The following is a 21,097-nucleotide window of genomic DNA, read 5'->3' as shown; positions in this document are numbered from 1 at the left end:
CAGTCCCTGCTGACACAGCTCTTCTGAGGCTTCCCTTTGACCCCGAGCGACCTCCTGAAATGGGAGGAACAGCAAATCAGCAGCCTGGGGGGGTCCTGCCACCTTCATCCCCAGACGGGCCCAGGGGTGCAGGAGGGCACTGCTAGCTCCTCATCCACCTGTCATGGGCCCACCTCATTTCTAGAACTTGCCCTCAGACCAAAAGGAAACGCTCCTGCTTTGGTCTGGTCAGTGCAGGGCAGGGGGTCACACAGGCAGGGGTGAGAGAGACAAAATCAGGGGAGAAGGGAGGCCTGATGCTGGGCTGACAAGTACTATTTCTGTCCCTTCTGTCAGCAGATGCCAGAGTACTTCCATTGAGCTCAATGCACTGCTCAGAGAACACAGATGCAGAAGAGGACCACAGGCTTCAGACAATAAATGTGCTGGTCAGAAGGGAATCTGGAAACCACACAGTTCAGGGATGACAAATATCTGGTGTGTGTGTTGGCAAATGCTCCTTTCAATTCCATCCCACAGCAAGATGATCACAAATAAAACAGAAATTCCTCCGTGCCAAAGGCCGGGCCACACACAATGGGTGGCTTCCGTTTATTTTCCCCAAATGCCCTGTAACACATTGTTCCTTGGTGTTTCTATTCTCCTGTGAGTTAGCTGCTCATTAAAGAGATAAAGTAAGGATAAGAAACTCTGGGGAAAAGGACCAGGCAAATGAAATCGTGACACTTTTGTGTTAACTGAGAACGTCCCTATTCTCCACATGTTCTCTTCAAGCTTCTAGATTCATGAGGCAGTTGGCTTAAATGCCATGAATCAAATGTAGTTTATGGATAGAGTTTTGCAGGGGAAAAAACCCTATTTCATCAACTAAATTAACCGCATGAACGCTTGGCTTGGAACAACAGGAGAAACTTGCCTTTCTGAGCAAGTACAAATAACTCGTGAGAACGGGAGCATACAGCTTTCCTTCCGCCTTCCCTGTCCTGTCCAGGGACCTTCTCAGAATCAAGTAAGAAAGATACATTTGGGGACACTCACTTGAAGAGGCAGAAATCTTTATCCATGCAGCTTAAGCTCACGGCAGGATCTGGGCCCCTTTCCCTCACTTCTTGGCATCGTATCTCAAAGAAGCCAAGTCCACTACATGAGCTGTCATTCACGCCGCACACGTTAAGGGCATATCCATACCCGGAAGGACAGAATCCCCTTCGGGTTCAAGGTGATGAAGGCCAGTCCAGCCAAGAGGAGGAATTCTCGAGTCTTCCAAATGCAGAATAAGAGGGGGCCCCCAAGGTCGGTGCACCACAGTTGCCTGGAATCACTTAGGGAGGTTCTCAGGGAAACGCGGGAACGGTGGGTGCTTTCTGTCACAGACGCTCGGGCCCACTCCAGGCAGTACAGTCAGTATATACTGGGGTGGGGGAAGGGCACAAGCCCCTTTTAAGCAAAAGCTCTGTGGGTGACTTTCGTGTACTTGCCGGTTAATATGTCACATCTGATCAAACGGGCACTGCATTCTGGAAATGCATGCCTATGGTCTGCTGACAGAAAAATGTCACCTGCCATTTCAGTAAACAAAGGATGCTGTTGCCTTAAAGCCACCAGCCACTGCAGCCCACGGTGCGCCCTGAGGGGAATTCAGGATGGAGAAAAACAGGATACTGGCCCTAGATCATGATGATGCACATCTAGGAATAATTTCAGTGAGACCAGACTCCTGCAATCTTCCCATACATAGAAAAGCCCTACAATCATGAACTTGAGATGTCTGGTTTTTGTGATTAGCAGTACTTTTTTGATATTTGATCACATGATTTTTTTTAGCAAAAACTCCTGTATATCCCGGTTCCTCCCTTTCCTCTTTGGAACAGTCCCTCAGAGCTATCTGAGAGGCTCTCTCCCAGGCTATAGTCCTCAGTAAGGCCCCTGATTAAGACACAACTTGCATCTTTTAGGTTGTGTGTTTTTTTCAGTTGAAGGTCTTATTAGCATATAGGAAACAGGCTTCCAAATTATTTGGGGGGGAGTATATATACCTACTTGAACAGAAGAAGAGTAGGTTCTGCTTAAAAGTTCGTTGTAGGTTGAACTGTGTCCCCCTAAAAGATATGCTATCCTAATCTCTGGTACCCATCCATGTGACCTTATTTGGAAATGGGGTCACTGCAGATGTAATTAAGATGTACATTAAGATGAGGTCGTATTGGAGGCGGGCAGGGGCCCCTAATCTGATATGACTGGTGACCTCATGAGGAAAAGTAAAGAGACACAGAGACAGACAGGGGACAATGCCAGGTGACGGCAAAGGCGGAGAGTGGGGTGATGGGTCTAAAAGCCAAGGAGCAGCAAGCGTGCCACCACCAGAAGCTGGAAGAGACACCCTGATTTCGGACTTTCAGCTTCTAGAATTGGAACACATCTCTGCCGTTTAAAGCCATCCAGTTTGTGGTCTTTTGTTATGGTAGCCCCAGGAGTCCGCACAAGGTCATGACTGTGTTGGCTGCCATAGAACCAGCTGCTTGCTGGGAGAACGCTGGTAGGAGAGAGTCAGCTGAATTCCGCCCTGAAACTCAGCAGGGTGAATTTCTAAGCCAGACCTGACAAGGATGGGGGGGTGCCCACTGGCCTAAGCCCTAACAACAAGCTGGCCTGGACCTGGCCTCCTCCGCCCCCGGCGCACATGCACACACGCACTCACGCACTCACACACACGCATCTGGTGCTGAGTGTGCTGGGCTGCATCCTGCAGGCCCTGGCACGGACCGTCCCAGCCTCCAATGGGCGGATCGAGTTGGCTTGTCTCAGCTTCCACCCAACATGCTGGGGACCTGCTGTGACTGGGACCCTTCCTGAACCCCAGTCAGATTCAAGGACACTTTTTGGTTGAACACATATTTAACATGTGCCGGACCGTGCTGCAAGCACTTCGCATGAAACAACTCATCTGCTCCTGACAGCCCTCCCGGCGCTAGATCAGCCACTCCTCTTGAGATCTAAGCGCCTGCAATTACACGCCAAGGTTCCGCCCGCCCTCCTGGCCCGGACCCGGCGCGTCACTGCCGAGCGCTCCCCGCACAGTCTTCAACCAGGAGAGTCACCAGCAATCACCACGGGGACACAACAGCAGCAGGAGTCTCAGAGCCAGGCTCAGGGTCAGAGCCACAGCCCGAGGTCTCCTCGCTCCTCAGACGGCCGGCTCTCCTGCCCGGACCCCTCTCCTGCGCTGTGCCTCCCGAGGCCCCCCCACGCCCCACTGTGTCTGCTCGCGCCTGGCAGGGAAACCTCCACCGTCCTTTCCTGAGCCTGATGACCAACGAGTGCGTGTGCGCCCGAGGGACGTCATGTTTATTCTACAGCCTTCCCCCTCGCCACATACTCCACTTGCCTTTGCTCATCTTGGATACTCACAAGAACCCTGGATTAAGCCCCTTTTTACAGCTGAGAAACTGGAGGTTGAGAGAAATTAACTTGATGGAGTTGAAGACTGACGGCTCAATACATCCTAAACCCTAGGCCAGAGCACTGGAGAGATGAAATTCTGTAGTCTGAAACGTAGTAAACAGAATATGACCACCACTCCCACCCCTCACCCAGGTGAGCAGAAACCTCGACGGTAGGGGTTGGGGACACAGGTCTCTTTCTTTTGGGGGGAAATTAGAGAAAGCCCTTGGGGAGGTGGCATGTGACCTGTTCCCCAATAACCCATCCTTTCTTTTAGGAAAGGAAGCAATGAATCATAGCCGGGCACATGGTCTTCCAGAATAAAGACCCTTCCCCGCCTCCTGTGTGTAGCGGGGGGAGGTGTGAAGCCAGGTGTGAAGGGGGGAACTCTTGTCCATGGGCTAGGTCAGAAGGTCTGAGTAACTCCAGGTCCTCCTTTAAAGGAAAGGGGGGTCCACTACTGCCTTTTCCCTGCCCCGCTGGCTGGAGGGCAGACACGAGATGAGACTTTGTAGACCAAGCAGGTGGCAAACGCCACAGTATGGACCTAGGGGGTCCAGAGTAGGTCACAAAGTTCCTGAGGTCCTCAACATCAGACAAATCCACGGAGTTAGAGCTGTAGGTCAATACCACTCGCAAGTAGAAGACAGAGCGCCAGCCATCTAGGGGGTCTGCAAAGGACCCGCGCCCAGGAAAGGACACTCGCTCATCTGTCTTCCGACAGCACTTTAACAAGGAAGAGTGACTTCTACTTCCATTCGCAAGCTGAGGCTGGACCTGCAATCCCCCAGGGGGCGACCTCTGCACCAGATGTCGGAAAATGGGGGTCCACAGGGGTGATGGAGGGTCGTGCAGACCTGGAAGGGCGTGGGGAGAGGCAGCGGGGAGAGACAGTGGGTCACGGGAGGCCGGGGACAGAGGAAGGCTTGCGTCTCCCCGACTGCTGCAGCCCAGGCTTCCCCAGGCCGACAGGCCGCACGGAACTGGGTCTGGCTGAAAAGAACCCCAAGGCAGACTAGGGGCCGCAAACATGAGACAGAAGGGAAATGAGAGGCTTCAGAGTCCTTTGGGGAACCTGCTGCCGTGTTCTCTCAGGGCTCTTGCAATGCACGTGCTCCTGCAGGACCGGCTCCTGCAGCCTCATCTTCCTGGGGCAGGCGGGAAGGCCAAGACCCACTTTTATCAGGAGCAGAAGGCTAAATCTGACCACACACACACATTTCTATGAGCTGTGTAGCTCGGGATGGGGGAGGGATGCAGAGACACTTCTGCGTTCTCTCTGCGTTTCTGAACAGCCAGAGGTCACAGACAGCCCCGCTGCGGCGCGGCAACACTGAGAATGCTCACCCCCCTGCCTCCAGTTCAGCTGTCCGCCATTTCTACACTTTAGCTGTTTCCCGTGTCTGATGCTCCAGCTTACTACTGGGGTGGGCCAGCCACACCATGAATTCCCTGCTGCCTGGATTTTCTGTCGAGAATGCAGTAGTCAGGAAGCAGAGTGTGTTATCTTGGAGATACCATGTAAATTCATAGACTGCCTCCAAAAGCAGAAAACAAGATGTCCCTGAATTTATAATTGCTGCAGAAGTGGCTAGACCACCGCTTAAAGCAAGAGGTTCACAGGAGGCCTGTGCGTCTATGGCTTCCAAACCCCCCGTCTCGTAAGCTTGACCGATTACCTTTTATTGTTTTTCCCGAGGCCCTGTAGGCTCCTGTGCCACACTTGGTCCGTGAATTTAACTACTGGGTGGACTCATTTGGGGGAGATCTCAGGGTGCACAGCCACTTGGAGTAGACAAACATCAGAAGCATCTTCCAAGGCTGAACGCATAGAACCCTCTTGACGTCATTTTTGGGTTATCAATGCTCTTTGTTTCCCTGGGGAGTCGTTTATACCTTAGTATAAATTCCTCTACTGAGCTCGACATCTTGCTTAGCGTGGCAGACAGTAGTTTCCAAAATTGGCCCTGGCAACATTTCTGGGACTTGACGCTCTCCCATTAATAAGAGGTGAGGCTTTGGTCCCTTCCCCTGGACCCGGAGCAGTCCTCTGCAGCCGCCGAACCAACAGGATGCAGAAGTGACGTGTGTGGCTTCTAGGGCTGGGTCACGAGAAGCCGTGTGCTCCCACTGTCCCGGCAGGGACACAGGCCGGTGGCTGGAGAAGCTGAAGACACAGGGCCCCTTCTCAGGCCCGATCTTGTGCTCATTATCAGAGTTTTTTTCTGAGGAGGGTCCCCCAGGTCACACGAGCTTTGGGCCCCACAACAGTGAGAAATGTCCTAGTAGAATGAAAAGTGACTTTTGGAGAAAAATCCACACAAAAATAGCATCGCCTAAGAAAATGGTTTCCACCTGCTACTCTGGAGGCCACTTGCCGCCTTGGGGAGACCCGGACCCCAGCTCTGATCCCGCGGCTTTGGGCCTCTCCTCCTTGACTGTGAAATCAGGGGTTTGGCTTACGTTACTTTTTCTCAACCTTTCTGAATACGAGCACACCTCCTTACAGGAAAACACTGCAGATTCCACATTTTAATCCAGTTTGAAATAGTCAATGTGTCTTTTAGAATAATTTGTATTTCGTTCATCACAAGAGCACCTGCACATACGGACGGACAATTAACTGTACGGTGGCGTACAGTTTATTTGGTCCCACGGACAACCAGGCACGGGCCCGGATTCGCAGACGCCCCGACCAGGCCCCACAGCCCATTTCCCCACCCTGGCTTAGATGTGGACGGAACTTCCTTTGAGCAGGTTCTAGAATGTCTGCCACCAGACAGAACACCATCCTGTTTCTTGAGCTCCTGGCAAAGTAACCAGCAGCCACGAGCAGAGGGTGGCCAAGGCTGCGGCAGGCTTTGTCTACTGGAAATCTGTGAGTCTAGGCTAGCCTGAAGGCAGGCCCGGGCGCGGCGGGCGCACTCCGGATGTGGCGGGAGGCGCAGAGCAGACCTGGTGCTCGGTGAGGACATGAGCTCGGCCCTATTCCTCGGCCCCAGCCTCTCTGAGCATCTCCTGATCTGCCCGCCAACCTGCCCACAGAGGACCTGGAGGTGGCCTCCAGAGCTCCAAAGCCGCTGGCGTGCTGGTGTCAGTGAGTGGGGTCGCGGGCCCTTGTTCAAGGTCAACATTCCCGCCTGTGTGCCCAGGACCTTCCCCCAGTGACCATGCTGAACACCAGCTCCTCGAGCGCTGCGATGCATGCGCTGGGGTATAGAAGAGACTCAGGGAATTGGCTTCCTTCTTAAGGATCTCACACAAAAGGGAAAAACCTTACCAGGGACAAGGAAAAACGAGACCTGCACATAAGCATCTGACTTCCCTCATCCTCAGGGCAGGCGGCCACAGGAAGAAGGGGCTCTTGCTGAAGAATGACTTTGCCTGCATTTAAAAAATCATGCAAGACCCCAAGCAATGAAGGCTTGTCGGCCCAGTGTCAGTTGTGCGCTGTCTTTGGGTGGGGAGGTCGGGTGCAGGAGAGAAGAGGGAGCCTGTGTGAACTGGGCTGGGCTTCTGCAGACACCATGCAGATCCCTGCAGGGCAGTCACTTCCCCAGGGGCTGCAGGGGAGGGGTGGGTGAGGGCGGGGGAGAGGCTGCATGTGATCCTTGGAGGGACCAGAGGTGGATGGGGAGGACAGTGTCGACCGTGGTGGCAGACCTCGTTTTCCTCTGTTCTGCTCTAATGTTCAATGAGTAGCACGTGTGCTAAGTCAGGTATCACACAGTGCTGACCACTGGGTGGCGGTCGGACGGGAGGGTGACTCTGCCCATCCCCGAAGGCGTCATGGAGAGGGACCTGGAGAGGGCCATGTGCACAGCGTCCTGCCCTACACACGTCGGCATGCGGTGCTCAGGAGGGTGGACCCTGGAGCTAGACTCTTGAGCTTCACATTCTGGCAGGGCCACTCACAAGCTGTGTGACCTTAGGCAAGTGACTCAGTCTTTTGGTGCCTCAGTTTTCTCATCTGTAAAATGGGGATGATAACAGTATCTACCTCACTGCGCTGTTGTAAGAGTTATATTAGTTATTATACATAAATACACTAGCAAGTCCTGAACAACATCTGTTATTATCATGGAATGCACATCAGCCTGGGTCTTTGGAGATTGGTAGTCAGGGTCCCAACTGAGGGAGCAGAAGGTCAAATGGAAGATGAGCCTGGACCAAACTGATATGGCCACTGTGGTACGGCCTTGTGTCTGGTGTGCCTGGGCACCTGGTGACAGAACCAGCTCTCCATCAGGGAAACCTCACTATCGATCACCCTCGCCGCCGGTCCTGGTAATTGGAGGAGAGAAAAAGCAAATGGCTCACGCTCCCTGGAGGGCCCTGGTGGGTTTTCTCTGCCTCGCTGGGAACAGCAAGCCTCAGGGGATACACTAGCTGCTCAGGGCAAGAAGCGTTGCTGCTTTTTCATTGTTGATTTTGTAAAGCGCTTTTGGGCGCATTTTGTAAAAAGGTATATTGCCTGCAACAAAAAAATCCCAAACCAACACCCACTGAACTCCTCCCCACTTTTCTTTTTTTATAATTAATAAGACCTTGGTGAGGATAGTAACGCTAGGAAGACAGGGCTGATCCAGGCAAAGTGAAAAAGAAAGCGGAGGTTACCTCGTCTGGCAGCCCTGACACAGACAGCACTTCACTGTGACCCCTCCCCTAACCCCAGGTCTGGGCCAATCATTCTTTCCTTCTTCCCATCAAAACTTACAGGCAAAACGTTCACGCGTGTGTGTCCACGTGCGTGCGTGCGTGTTTCAGTAAGTTTTCATTTACCCCTCCAAACAACCACTCCAGGTAGGTAACATTATTACCTTTATTTTTCCCTTAAGGAACTTAAAGGGATAAAAGTTTAAATAATTGGCTCAAACGACACAGCTAGTATGTGAAAGGAGTATATCTGTGGAAAATACTGAAAGAGACATTTATTTGGTATCTTCCCATCTCCATTCTGCTTTTCCTACCACTCTCCCACCACGGCCCCTGTGCCCACCTGTGATTTTGGATCCTGTGCGTGCCACTGAACATGAAATGAACAGGAACTTGGTCAGCAGATCGCAAATCATCCCCCCACTGCTACTCTCTGCAAGGCCAACTGCCAGGTGGTCAGGTAGCCCTGGAGAGAGTCCGCCATTTGCGCCCTGGCACCGACCAGAAATGGTTTTAAGTTCAGCTCCTGAAATGTGTTCCATTTAGAAGAGAACGTTCCCCCACAGTACCCTTGGATAGTAACTTAATAATCTATAACAGCGACTGGTTGAGGTAAAATGTATTATCAACCCCACAGTGATCTTCAATTTCCTTAGACAGTCATATTTTTCTTCCTCGTATTTTGCCAAAGCTGATCATCCTGTTAATAATATTCACAAGAAAGTTAAAAATGACTGGCATTCTGAAATTGGAATTATAACTGGATAGTGACTTAACTACCAACTGAGATTTACCGCCGTTTGTATTTATGAAGAAACCATTTCTTAAAAGTGCTGACTATTTTGTCCTCTTCTGAAAGTTAGAATTTTTCACCACAAAGCAAAATTATAGCCTTAAAATTATATGTAACATTTCTTTTATACATTGACTTCAGCTTTAAAATTAGAAGACGAGAATATTTCCTTTTAGGATGCACTGCAGAAAAAGCTCATTACATTACATATTTTCAAAGAAAATCCTAACAGAGCAATAGTCACCTTAATCAGCCTGAGATAGTCTGCATAATTATTTCTTAATATCAGTGAAAACGTATTTTAAAAATAATGGATATCAAAAACAATGTGCATCAGGAAATTAGGTCTCAAGTTTTTGTATTTATTTCTAAAAAAGAAAGTTAATTAACTGAATTATAAACAGCACTCGGAACAGTTTCCACACCTATAACTGCAGCAAATTATGAAATAGTCTTGGTTCTATTGTTCAAAGAACGAGAGGCTGCCTTTCGACTTGTACAGATAGGTGCTGACTAGGGAGACACAGCTCAGAAATTCGGCGTGAACGACGGGGGGGGATCCAGGTCACCCCAGGTACGGTCACACAGTGGGCCGCGCTGCCTTTAGTGTGGACGGGAGGCTGCAAAGCTGGCAAATCTCTGAGCTGAGGGCCAAGCCACTGCCCACAGCCCACGCCGTCCCCACCTGTTCCCGCCCCCTGAATTTCCCGGTCCTGCACCTGGCCTCAGCCTGCAGTCGCTCAGTGTGCCTCAGGCTGAAGACGCGAGGTCCCAGTTCCAAGTGGGAAGGTGAGCTGTACTCTGCCCCAAGCCCAGACCACGTACCCGAGCGGAGAGTTCTTCCTCCGAAACCAGCTGTGCCCGTGGAGGGGAGAGGACGGAGAGGTGGTGGCGATGGTCCGGGGGAAGCCCCCACTTCCCCCCTCCCCTCCCCCTCCCCTCCCCCCCCCCCCTTTTGAAGCAGCCGAGGTGGTTGCCATGGCCTGAGCGGGAGGGCTCCATGGATTTCACACGGGGACAGTCCTGGGGGGTCAACAGGTGTGTGCTGGTACTACGTGCACACCCAGGCCCTCCCAGGCTGGCCCCCGGCGTGCACCTTCGTGCGCCCGCGTATAATATTAAGCCGAATTACTGAACAATGACACGAGTCCCGTAAACCCTCGCTAAGTCCTGTTTTGTAACTTGGGCAACCCAACAATTGAGGACTACATTTTAGTTCTGCAGTGTTCAGAGGAAGGAAAGGCAAGATTCAGAGTCTGGGCGGGGCTGGAGGAGGGGGAGGGGAGGCCTTGGCGGAGCGGGATCAGGTCGCCCCTGGGAGGCCTCCCACCTCCTGTGTCCAGAGCTGCTCAAATCCAGTGAGAAAGACACCCCAGGCCGGAGGGCAAACATGGTGCCCACACGGTGCGCGGCACACAGTGAGTGCTCAATAGATGTCTTGAACTAGACTAAAGAGAGGTGATCAGAGCCAAGGGGGCCCATCCCGTGGGGTCACGTCCGTCCATAGGGCTTCCCCTGCCTTTGACGTGGATCCTACAGACTTCCCCAGCTCTCTAGCCCAGCCTGCGCGTCCAGGCCCCGGGACAGCCTGAGATCAGAGCAGCACCGACAGGGCATCGTCCCGCACAAGCGTCCTGCAAACAGGAAATGCTCCGCAAGTGAGAGCGTGAGAACCACCAGTGGTGGTGCCACAGAAATACCCACGACGGCCACATTCACGGGGTTTCCCGGGAGCCAGGACGGGAGCTGGGCCGAGCTACCCGTCTTGGTCCACGGCTCACTTTCTGGCAAAACCCCAACCCTGGTTAAATGCTGGTCACCACCAGAGTGACAACTGTCCCCCACTCCTAGGTCCTGAGCACCGCTGTCCCCTACTGTGGTGGCCAGTGCTAAAAGGTGGGGTGAAGGTGTGCTTCTGGGAGGGTCGTGGACACCCAGGGTCAGAAAAGTGAAATGGAAATCGTTCTGTTTGTTACCAATGTGGCATTTTCCGAGAGCAACAGCACGAGCAGCAACAGCCATAACTCAGCAACAGCCTGACAGTGACCGTGGTGCTGGGCGCTGCACGGGTTACTGCGGATCCACAAGGCGCCACCTCCCACCTGCCAGAGGAGGCGGGTGAGGCTCCTGCCCAGGAATTAATTCGCTGCAGTTCGGACAGCGGGTTAAGTGGTGGAGTCAGTCCAGGGCTGCCAGACCCCAAGACCCGTCTCTTCCCATGACACAACTCTCACCGGATGGTCGACTTCACCTCGACAACTGCAGGTTGGCAACCTTCTGAGAGCCTAAGATTTTTGGTCCATTTACGGAGTGAAATGCAAATATATACACTGTAAAGCAGACAGGGCTGGAAGGCAAATGGAGATCAAGTGGTTCAGGGCCAATTACAGAGCAGCTCTTCCAGGGGGTGAGGTCAGCTTCTCCCTCCCCGGGACCGACGGGTCTCTGCTCTGGGTGAGCTTGCGACGGCACCCGGTACCCTTCCCACTGCCTTCTTCCGGCGCACTCATTCCTAGCTAACCTTCTACACTACCAGCTCTAAGTGGAGCAGGAACTGTGAGTTCCCGCGGCCCTGGGAATAATGCAGGGCAGGAGACAAAACTCCAGTTCTGAGGAGCTGACCCTTGAGTTAGAGAAGGGCTCCATCCTCTGAGGGAACTCACTTCTAAGATAAAGGCGGTATATTTTAGTTGTGTTTTGTAGGATCAGCAGTTCTTTAATGAATCTTCTCAAATTTGTACAATAGTTGGCTGAAAATTTCAACTTCATTTTAGCGTGAAATGCAACAGTCACCATGAGTTAATTCTCCCTTTGCCAAGATGCAAAGAGCATACGAAAGTCTAAAATCAAGTGAACTCTGCTGTTTCCTCTAATGCTTTTTGGCCAAGTGCAGTCCAAAGGAAAGGGGCTGCCAGCATCTCTCTGTGAATAAAATAACTGCAGGTAGAAATTTCCAGAAGCCTGAGAAGAGTGTGCTAGTACTTCTGGGGTTGGGGGGATCTCACAAGGGAGGGGCTTTGTTAACAAGCACCCAACAGGACCAGGCGCCAAAGGACCTGAAGAGAAGGCAGAATCCACTGGGGCTGTGTCCTCACCGCAAACACGGGGCTCCCCCTTTCTCCCACGGGGAGGCTTTATCTCCTGGCCAAGGGACGGGGCCTCGGGCTTCCTGGGGGCCTCCAAACCCTACAGAGTTGATCGCCTACAGGTATTTTTTTTGCAGCTGTGCCTCTGGAACTCGGAGGGGAGGTGCCTTGCTGTGAAGACAGGACGCAGCTCAGCACTTTGCCCTGGTCCTCCTCTGACTCTGACTCGCAGAATGTTCTCTGGAGCCTCCCAGCCTCGCTCACATGTGCCTGAGCTCAGCTTCTCCCAGTCTGGCTGCTTCTTCTCTTCTTGATAAATGCTGCAGGAAGGACCACTTTTGCAACCAGACAACACCCTGGGCTCTGGGACCAACAGGCCCCACGTGCCCTGAGCTTTACCGTAATCTAGTGCGACGGGAAGGGCAGGTACGTCACCTGTCCTACTAGTGACCCAAAGCTCACTGTGTGCCAGGTACTACGACCACCCTACTGACATCCTAGCAACCGTGGGGCTGCTTCTGTGATTCCATTTCACAGAGGAGAAAGCTGAGGCCCAGGGACACGGGCAGCTTGCTCAAAGGGAGTGCCAGAGTCTTGACTGGACTCTGGCCTTGGCGAGTGTGGAGTGGACACTTCCCCAGGGCTGTTTCCCAGACTCGCAGGACGGTAGAGGGTGGGGCTGGCTCAGTGTCCAGATTCCTGGTCCACTGCTCGTCCAAACACTGCCGGGGCACGGCCAACCAGGGGCCGAGCCTACAGCCCGTTTCCCCTGCCTGCCCCGAGCAGTCCGGCAGCTCGGGCTACGGCTCAGCATTTGGAGGCGCCATCCGTCTGGGTCACATCAGTGTTACAGAGTCATCTTTTAATGAGGCAAGATGCAGATCAGAACAGATGCAGACGGTGAGACAGCGTTTGGGATCATTCCTGAAACAGCCAGCCCCGTGGGTTCTCAGTGTTAATAACTGCCTGCCACTACACCCCCGCTGCTGCACAGACTGGGGAAAACCAAGGCGCCGGAGAAATCGGGGTCCTGGAAAACTGCAAAAGACATAAATAACCTGCCTGATGTATCTGTACTCGGAAATAAATGGCCTCATTCTAAATACAGAAAATCTTATTTATTCCCGCGTGCATCTGCAGCCTTTTTCGGTCACTAAATGTTTTACCCGAGGTGCCGAGAGCAGAATTAAATGGGAGTTAAAAAAGAAATCGGCGAACATCAAGCCAGGAGGCAAAAGGAGCTTTTACCTCGCCGTGCTCGCAGCCTACCTCGCTCATCAGCACCGTGTGATTTGCACATTACTCACCGCAAGCATCTCATCATCATCAGAGCAGTCTGCCAATTCCCGCAAATCAGCACTGGAGTACCAGGCAGACGCACCCCTATATTCCTGGGCTGGCCACCAGGGGGCAGCATCCTCAGGGAGGAGACATGAGTCTGGGTTTGATTTTTATTCCACGGCATGATCACTCAAATGTTCATTATAACCTTGCTGGCTGCTAATTTGCAGCTTCTCCAAACACCGATAGATTGCCTCAATTCTCCCGTCCTCCTTTTCTTATTCTGGGGGGAAAAAGTCCACAAATGCATCTCCAGTGGCTGGCGAGTTTTAAGTAGGAAATTGTCAAGAAGCTGCTCTTGTAGGGTGGGCACCCAAGGCCTCTGATGGCCCTTTGATGACCACCTGCAAATCCGTCTGCCGCGTAAAAGCAACTAGGCCACTCTACTTGTCATTGTCCCGCGTGAAGGGCAGTGTTTTAGGACTCCAGCGATGCCAAAAGGAGCCAGCCACACTGAGGGCAAAGAAAGTCCTCAAACTTTTGTTAAATCTCTCTTTTTTAGTAAAATCTCTGTCTCTCTCTGCCTCTTTCTGTCTCTGTCTCTGTCTCTGCCTTTCTGTCTCTCTCTCTCTCTCTCTCTCTCTCTCACACACACACACACACACACACTCACACACACACACTCCTTCCTCATCTGCTGCTAAGCATCATCTGTTTTAGTGTCACCCGCTTTGGGAGATCTCAGTGCGGGAAAAATCACTTCCTTTTTCCTGATCCTGTAGCATCTGAGTCAGAGTCAGTAAAGCCCCATTACCCCGAGAAGGCCAGCTCCCTGGCAGCCTGAAAGGCTTCCTTTACATAGTTTTCCAATTCCCTTAATGTTCAGCTTTTTGTTCCCTTAATGATGATTTTTCCAGAGTCAGTTAAATTTACAATGAAACAAAGGTAATTATATAAAACTCTAGCACACAGAAAGAGACCCACACGGCCCAGCCTGAGTGGAGAGCATCTGGACATCGTGGCAGGTAGCGAGACCCCTGCCTCACCTGGTCTTCTACAAATCTCAGCCATGACCACTCAGGACGGTTTCTCATTTCCGACTTTCAACCCGCATGGCCACCAAGGTGCAGTGTGTTATGCTCCCTGAAGAGTCCAAGGAAACCTTCCTTTGGCCCAGGAACATAGGGGGACTTCTGGCATGCTGAGGATCTGGGGAGGACTTGCCAGGCGCTGAAGTCTGTGCCTCTGTCCCTAAGTTCTGGGGGCTCTGACCCCAACTCCCTTTAGGACCCAGAGCCTCCTCAATGCAAGGCAGGTGGAGAGGCCGGAGGCTGGAAGTGCTGTCTGAGTGGAAGCAGCCACGGTGCCAGGACAGGAGGGCACTGCCCGCCCACGCCTGCCGTCTGCACCTGGCTCATGGGAGGCGGGGGAAGCGTCACTCGTCAGACTTTTCCCCGTGGTGTAGGCGGGTGGCCACGGATTTTCTAACCATCAGGGTTTCCTAAGCTATTTCATAAACCTCCCCCTTAGGACAAGCTTATGTTGGCTCACATCTCACAGGATCTCAAATCCGCAAGTGTGCAGCGAAAGACAGAAACTGAAAAAGAGACTGGGGACCAGGTACTGATAACATCACGAGAGAAGGAAATTTGGAAAAAATGTTTAAGGAATTAGCTCTTGAGTTAATTGATTAGTGGTTGCTTGGTTTTCTGAGTTTCATATTTTTACAATCTTAAATCAGAACAGGTCATTCTGCCAAAGTGTCTAAATGGTGCTGAAGATGTGTACCATGTGACTCGGATGTGCTTAAACACCATCTTTGTGCATGAGGTTCCATAATCAGTACAGGGCGTGGGCCAGGGCTAGGTCTCACAGTAGCTTCCTCACGGAATGGATTCTGTTACATGCAAATTCCTCACATCTGTGTAGGGACACGGGCACAGGGATTTGTGGGGGGAACCCAGCTGGTGGGAAGCGGGGGGGGGGGAGAATTAACCTTTAACGGAAGTCACGTGATGGGGACACGAAGAAGTCAGAGAGTGATTAAGACAGTGTGAGCCAGACACTTAAAAGAACCGAAAATATAAGGGTTCGGAGTGGATCCAGAACCTTCTCTGTCCTGAGGGCTGGGCAGGGCCTGCTTCCTTCTTTTTATTTTTTTTTGCGGTACGCGGGCCTCTCACTGCTGTGGCCTCTCCCGTTGCGGGGCACAGGCTCCGGACGCACAGGCTCAGTGGCCATGGCTCACGGGCCCAGCCGCTCCACGGCATGTGGGATCTTCCCGGACCGGGGCACGAACCCGTGTCCCCTGCATCAGCAGGTAGACCCTCAACCACTGCGCCACCAGAGAAGCCCCCTGCTTCCTTCTTGAAGTGACCCCATAACCTCCTGGAAAACCGGGCACCTTCCCGGGAACATCTATTTAAAACCCCGACACCTTCCGTGCTCCTGTCCCCACAGCTGTTTGGTTTTTCTATGAATAAAGCAAGGCTCAGATGTACGTATTCCTGCAAAAAGAACAAGGTGCTGGACGGGTGTTTTCCGGTAAGAGCTGCAACGTCACCTCCTCTTTGGGTACAGCCGGCACCTGGCAGTTTCCTGGCTTGGCTGCCTATTTTCCATTGAACGGATGAGCCATGGCCTTGGGAGGGAGGTGCTGTGTCCCGGGGAGGGGCTGACTCATCAGCTGGAGCCAGAGGGAGCAGATGCTCTGCTCGCCCTGGGGATGATGGGCACTGGGCTCTGCGACCTGCTCTGGGGCTCAGAGTCACAAGCTTGTGCGGTGGAGACACGGGGCCTGTGTGTCTGCCCTTGGGGCCAGTGCAGGAGTCACTCTGGGATAACCCGACCCCACGACAGTGACCTTCCCAGGACAGCTCTCCCACTGCTGGGAGGCTGAGTACGAAGGTGAGGCTGACCTGAGACCTACGCCCTGCAATCGCCTTCCAGGCACGGCCCCAGTTCATAGAATCAGAGATAAGAGTGCATCTTCTCCATGACTCCACGTCCAGGTGGCTCTGACATGGAGAAGCTGAGCTGTCATCTCACCCCCGCCACCCCGCACCTTCCCAAGGGCAGCCCTGAGCAAAGAGAAAAGTTATACTGAAAATGAAAATCTTATAGAAAGAAAGGAAAAAGGGGGTAAAAGGAAGAGAGGCAGGCTGCTTCCCTGAGCGCAGACAGTTTCCCCCGGGGGCAAGGAGAAGGCGGGTCAGGATCCCCTGAGGATCGTACGGTCCTGTCGGGGGAGCGGAGTGGGGCAGGAGACAGAGGCACCCCGTGCTGGCCCCCCGCCCTGCTGTTCGCCCCTCGCACCCACCAAGGAAAGCCGCAGACAGGTCAGCAGCTCACCACAAAGTCACCTGGCGCCAATACTGACTTCATGCTGTCGTGCTGCACGTCCCCAGCACTGACGTTTAAGTACAAAAACATAGCGGGGCGGGGAGAAGTGTTATGGAGTTCACTGCACTATGTCTGCAGACCAGGGAAAAGGAACTAAGGCCCAAAGAGGTCAGGAAGCAGGTACAGTGGCGAAAGAGCAGAGGCAGGAATCTGGCCTCTGAGCCTCAGATGAAGTTGTTTCGAGCACATACAAGCCTGGAGCCTGATGTGTCTCCCGTCAAGCATTTGCTGTTTGCATTTTGGTGGAACGTATTAACAAACTCTCAATACTAGGGCACATGGTGTCCCATCCTTATGTGATTTAAGGAGACAGAAAAGACGAAAAGGAATTGGAATTCCCAAGAGCATCAAGATTTCAGCCACCGATACCCAAATTTCATTAAGACTCTACAGCAAAAAGATGAAGATGTGTTTACCTTAATCTCACAATCGATGCATAATTAAAAAGCTTTAAAAATATAACCACTGAACATCATATATTATTCATCAAAATCTCTCAGGATTAGGTAATTAATTGTGAGAAACATTTCTCAAGACCAGTGGGAATTCTTCCCACATGTTTAGAGAACGTTTTCCTCTCAGACTTCTCTTATTTCTGATTTTTAAATTTCACATTGAATTAAAGCAATCAGTTATTTTTCTGAGATACTAACAAGGCCCACGCTGGAGTATCAAGTGCAGACTCAGCTTCTGACTCTGAGGCCCCGGGGTTTGCAGTTAATCAAACAGTGTCACACAACGACCAGCTCAAGGGGGCCTGCCCCTCCTGGGGCCTCTCCCCTGCAGGCGGGCGCTGTCCACTGGGAACCACAGCCATTAATTTACGGAATCCAAGGAGACGCCAAGAAGAAGGCAGCTGGCCACAAGGCACAGGTGACACTGACCAACTTTCCATGCAAGAGGGAAACCCACAAGCTAGTGAGTCTGAGGACTCGCCCAGCTATTAGCCATTGAGTGGCAAACAAGGTGAGTGTGCAAGGACAGAAAGCCCCAGCCCCCAGCTGTCTCCTGAACACTCCAGTGCAGGGACGTGGCACGTCCACCTGCAGCAGCTCACTAACGTCGCGTGCGCTCTGAGCCGGCAGGTGGCCCTCACCCGGCATCCCCCCTCCCAGGTCCCCACACCTCCCGGCGTCCAGCGCGGTGGCATCAGCCTTGCAACCACACCGGTCCCACGGCACTCCCTGGCCGCCCCCTGAACCTGACCCTCTATCTCCTCGCCGACTCTGAGGGATCCCCCGTACGCCACAGTAGCTCCTCTTCTGCTCTGGTCCCAGACTTGGGGCCTGCTGCCCGCCGTCCAGATGTGGAATCTTCAGTGCCGCCTCTGCCAGGCCCGGGTCTCCTGCTGCTGGCATCACTTCCTGGGCCCGGGCACCGAGCCCTGGATAGCGAGTTACGAGCAGGACTGGCCGCCAGCGTCACCTGCAGGCTAGCGTGCGTCCCTCCAGAACTGAACCCCCTCCTCCACTAGCGCGCTGGGCTGGGCTGTCTGCCCGCCCGAGAGGAGGGCGGCCCCAGCAGCCTGGGCCCCTGAGGGACCACGGGGAGCGTGCCCCAGCCCCGCCTCCACCCTGACGAGGGGTGTGGTGAGGGGCGTGAGTGACTCCCCTCGTTCTGAATCAGGGAGGTAGTGTCTGGTTTGCTTTGTTGGTCTACTTTTGTGATTCCCAGCCTGATCTAGGCTATCCTCTTCCCCCTTCTCTGACCGGGCTTATTTTAGTCCAGGGAGGACGCTGGGTTGCAAAGCATAGGTCACAGGCCCTGCCCTTAGCACTGAACTTGAGGAGAAATTCCAGATCGGAGTTCGAGTATTTGATCTCCCAAAGCTGTTTTCACAGTCAGGGCCCTCACCGCTGGCCCGAGTGTCCGGGTCAGAATACCGTTCCTTCCTCAGCTGGCGCAGCGGTCGGGCCCCAGCTTGGGCCACATCACCTTTTCAGTGGAGAACCTTCGGGGTAACACCAGGAGATCGACCAGCCTAACACCTCATCCCCACAACTGGACAGCCCGTTGATTACATAGTTTAAATGGCAACTCTCAGCCTGAATGCTCCCGGCAGGCAATAAGATATAATAGTAATTAAAGTCCAAACCGTATGGTCACCATGGCGATCAGAAGGGTGCTGGGAATATGCAGGGAAAACAAGGAGCCGTGACGAGGAAGATGACGAGCCATGAGTCTCTGCAAGCTTCTGCTGGGAGAAATCCAAGGCCACAACCACGGCCCTTAACCCACTGGAGAGGCTGTGCTTTGAGGTGTCCGGGTCCACCTTCCCGTTAAAAACACCTCTGCCCCTTCGTGGTAGACACTCGTTCCATGCCAGGCACACGGACATCTGAGACTTTGCCACGTCCGACAGTAGCCCTGGCGGCAGGGCAGGCAGGCGGGAGGTTTATCCTTGTGGAACACTTCACAGCCATGTGCTAATACGTGATCACACGTATTGGCAAGTTCACATGGTTCTACCTGTGCTCTCACGGATATGCTCTCATCTAACCTCACACTAATTCTTTGGGGAAGGTATCTGAGCTCTTACTTTTCATGCGAGGGATGGGAGGGCCAGGCAAGATACGTGACTCACTCAAGGTCACCGGGTGGCTGAGTGGCAGCTCAGGGACTCACACGCAGGCCCCCTGGGCTCTCACATCTGCACTCTGAGAAGCGCCTTGCACGGAGCTGGGGGTGTTGAAGGCTGTGGAGCGAGCAGACCGTGTCAAGGGGACGGGTGGTCCACTCATCACTTGGGCATCGATCAAGCCTATTTTTAACCTGCAAGAAGTTAATGCAGCTTTTTATACACACAATGGGCATGTGGTTAGGAGGCCAAATTGGAACCACTCACTGGCTGTGTGACCACTGAGAAGTCACTTAACGTTGCTGAGGCCAAGTTTCCGCAGCTGCGGCAGGATAAGAGCAGCGCCTTCTTCCTGCAGAGGAGTCGATAGATTCATTCCTGTTTAATCGTGTCAGGCGTGCCATGGAAGAAACAGTCAAAGTTAAACTTTCCTGCAGTAGGTGAGCCACAGCTGGCACTTTAGGAGGTGGTCTGGAGCTGTCAGCTTCAATCTCACTCCCCTCGGCCCCTAGTAAGGGGACTGCCGCCATTGCTAAAGCCTCTCCTGATTCCTTTACCTTTGGGGATAAAAAGTGAAGCTCGTAATTACAACGAGATTACAGTTCCTGCTTTTCAATAATCAGCTTGTTATTTCTGCTGAAGGAAGTTTGTGGAAGTTCTGATGACAGTGAAAAACGGGAGGCCAGCTGATTCCCCTGGGAGGGTTTCTAGAATCCTGCATCTGAATTTTGGAGCCGAGGCAGCACCGTGAGGACAGGTAAGCATTGCCATGTGTAGGGACCGTCACGGTTGGGAGATGTGCTGGCGGGGGAGGTTGTGATGGAACTTGAGGGGCGTAGGAGGAAGTGGAGGGCCCAGATATGGTTGGACCGGTCCAGGGGGCGAGGAGACCCTTGGTGGCCATTTAGATGTAGGCTGGCCATCACCTTCTCCCCACGCACCTGACAACCTCACTCCCTGCCTTAGACCACTGTTCTCATGCTGATATGCACAGACATCTAGAAACCCGAGGACGTCTCTCTTGGGGTCAGAGCGAGCACAGAAGGGATGAACACAGACTGAAGCATCTCGTGCACCTCAATGTCGGAGCTGAGTGGGTCCCCACTGAACAGCATGAGCCTTTGCTGTGTCTCTCTACAAGGTAAAAGCCACCTGCTACGCAAGTCAAGGTCATTACTACGTCACGGAGCTGAAGGCAAGGGCTGCGCAGGAAACTCGCTCCTTTCACTTACATTAAATACTGAAAGCGCTGAGTTACCGGGCAAAAGGCCCTGCCATCCGGAGCCACTGCTCCACGGCAGCACCTCCCGGGTCTGGAGGCTTTTCCAGAGGCTGGTTACATTCAGGATTTTCATCTCTCTGACATTCATATCCTTCTTTAGAAGCCATAGATGAACTGGAATATGATCTTTAAGTATTTAATTTCTACAGGCCATCCTGAAGCATACTTTTTACTGAGGTAGAAGATCTCTGGTGCTCACAGGTTAACCAGCTGTCTGGCGTCGGTGACGAGTGAGGGATGTGACTCCAGCTCGTGACTCTAAATGCAGACAGAAGGTTCCAGGGAGATGTTCATATCTGCACGGACATCCTCTCCAGGTTGAGTAGGAAGCCATGTGCTTCTTATGTAACACATTATAGACAATAACTCACGAGTGAGTAGATTTTAATAGTCTTTGAAGCCGATACTGGAGGAGAAGGGACTGCACATTAGTGCTCCTGACTGCTGGCGACGCCAGGTGGGAAAATGAGGTGCGTACGTGCTACGTGACTAATTTTTGGAGTTACAGACAAAGTAACAGTAGTTTTAACAGCAACAGCTGCAGTTTCCTAGTCCCAGGCACTGTTCTAAGAACTGTA

The 21,097-nt window shown here is 52.8% G+C and overlaps 1 protein-coding gene across 5 annotated transcripts in view; it reads right to left on the bottom strand.

Moving 5' to 3' along the window:
• The window catches only part of DPP6 (dipeptidyl peptidase like 6), a 1,023,012-nt gene that overhangs the window by 133,804 nt on the left and 868,111 nt on the right, over positions 1 to 21,097 (bottom strand). The gene's annotated exons all lie outside the window — the stretch shown is intronic.

The sequence above is a fragment of the Pseudorca crassidens genome, chromosome 8 (assembly GCF_039906515.1).
Source record: "Pseudorca crassidens isolate mPseCra1 chromosome 8, mPseCra1.hap1, whole genome shotgun sequence".
Lineage (NCBI taxonomy): Eukaryota > Metazoa > Chordata > Mammalia > Artiodactyla > Delphinidae > Pseudorca > Pseudorca crassidens.
This window is presented reverse-complemented; position numbering and strand designations above follow the sequence as displayed.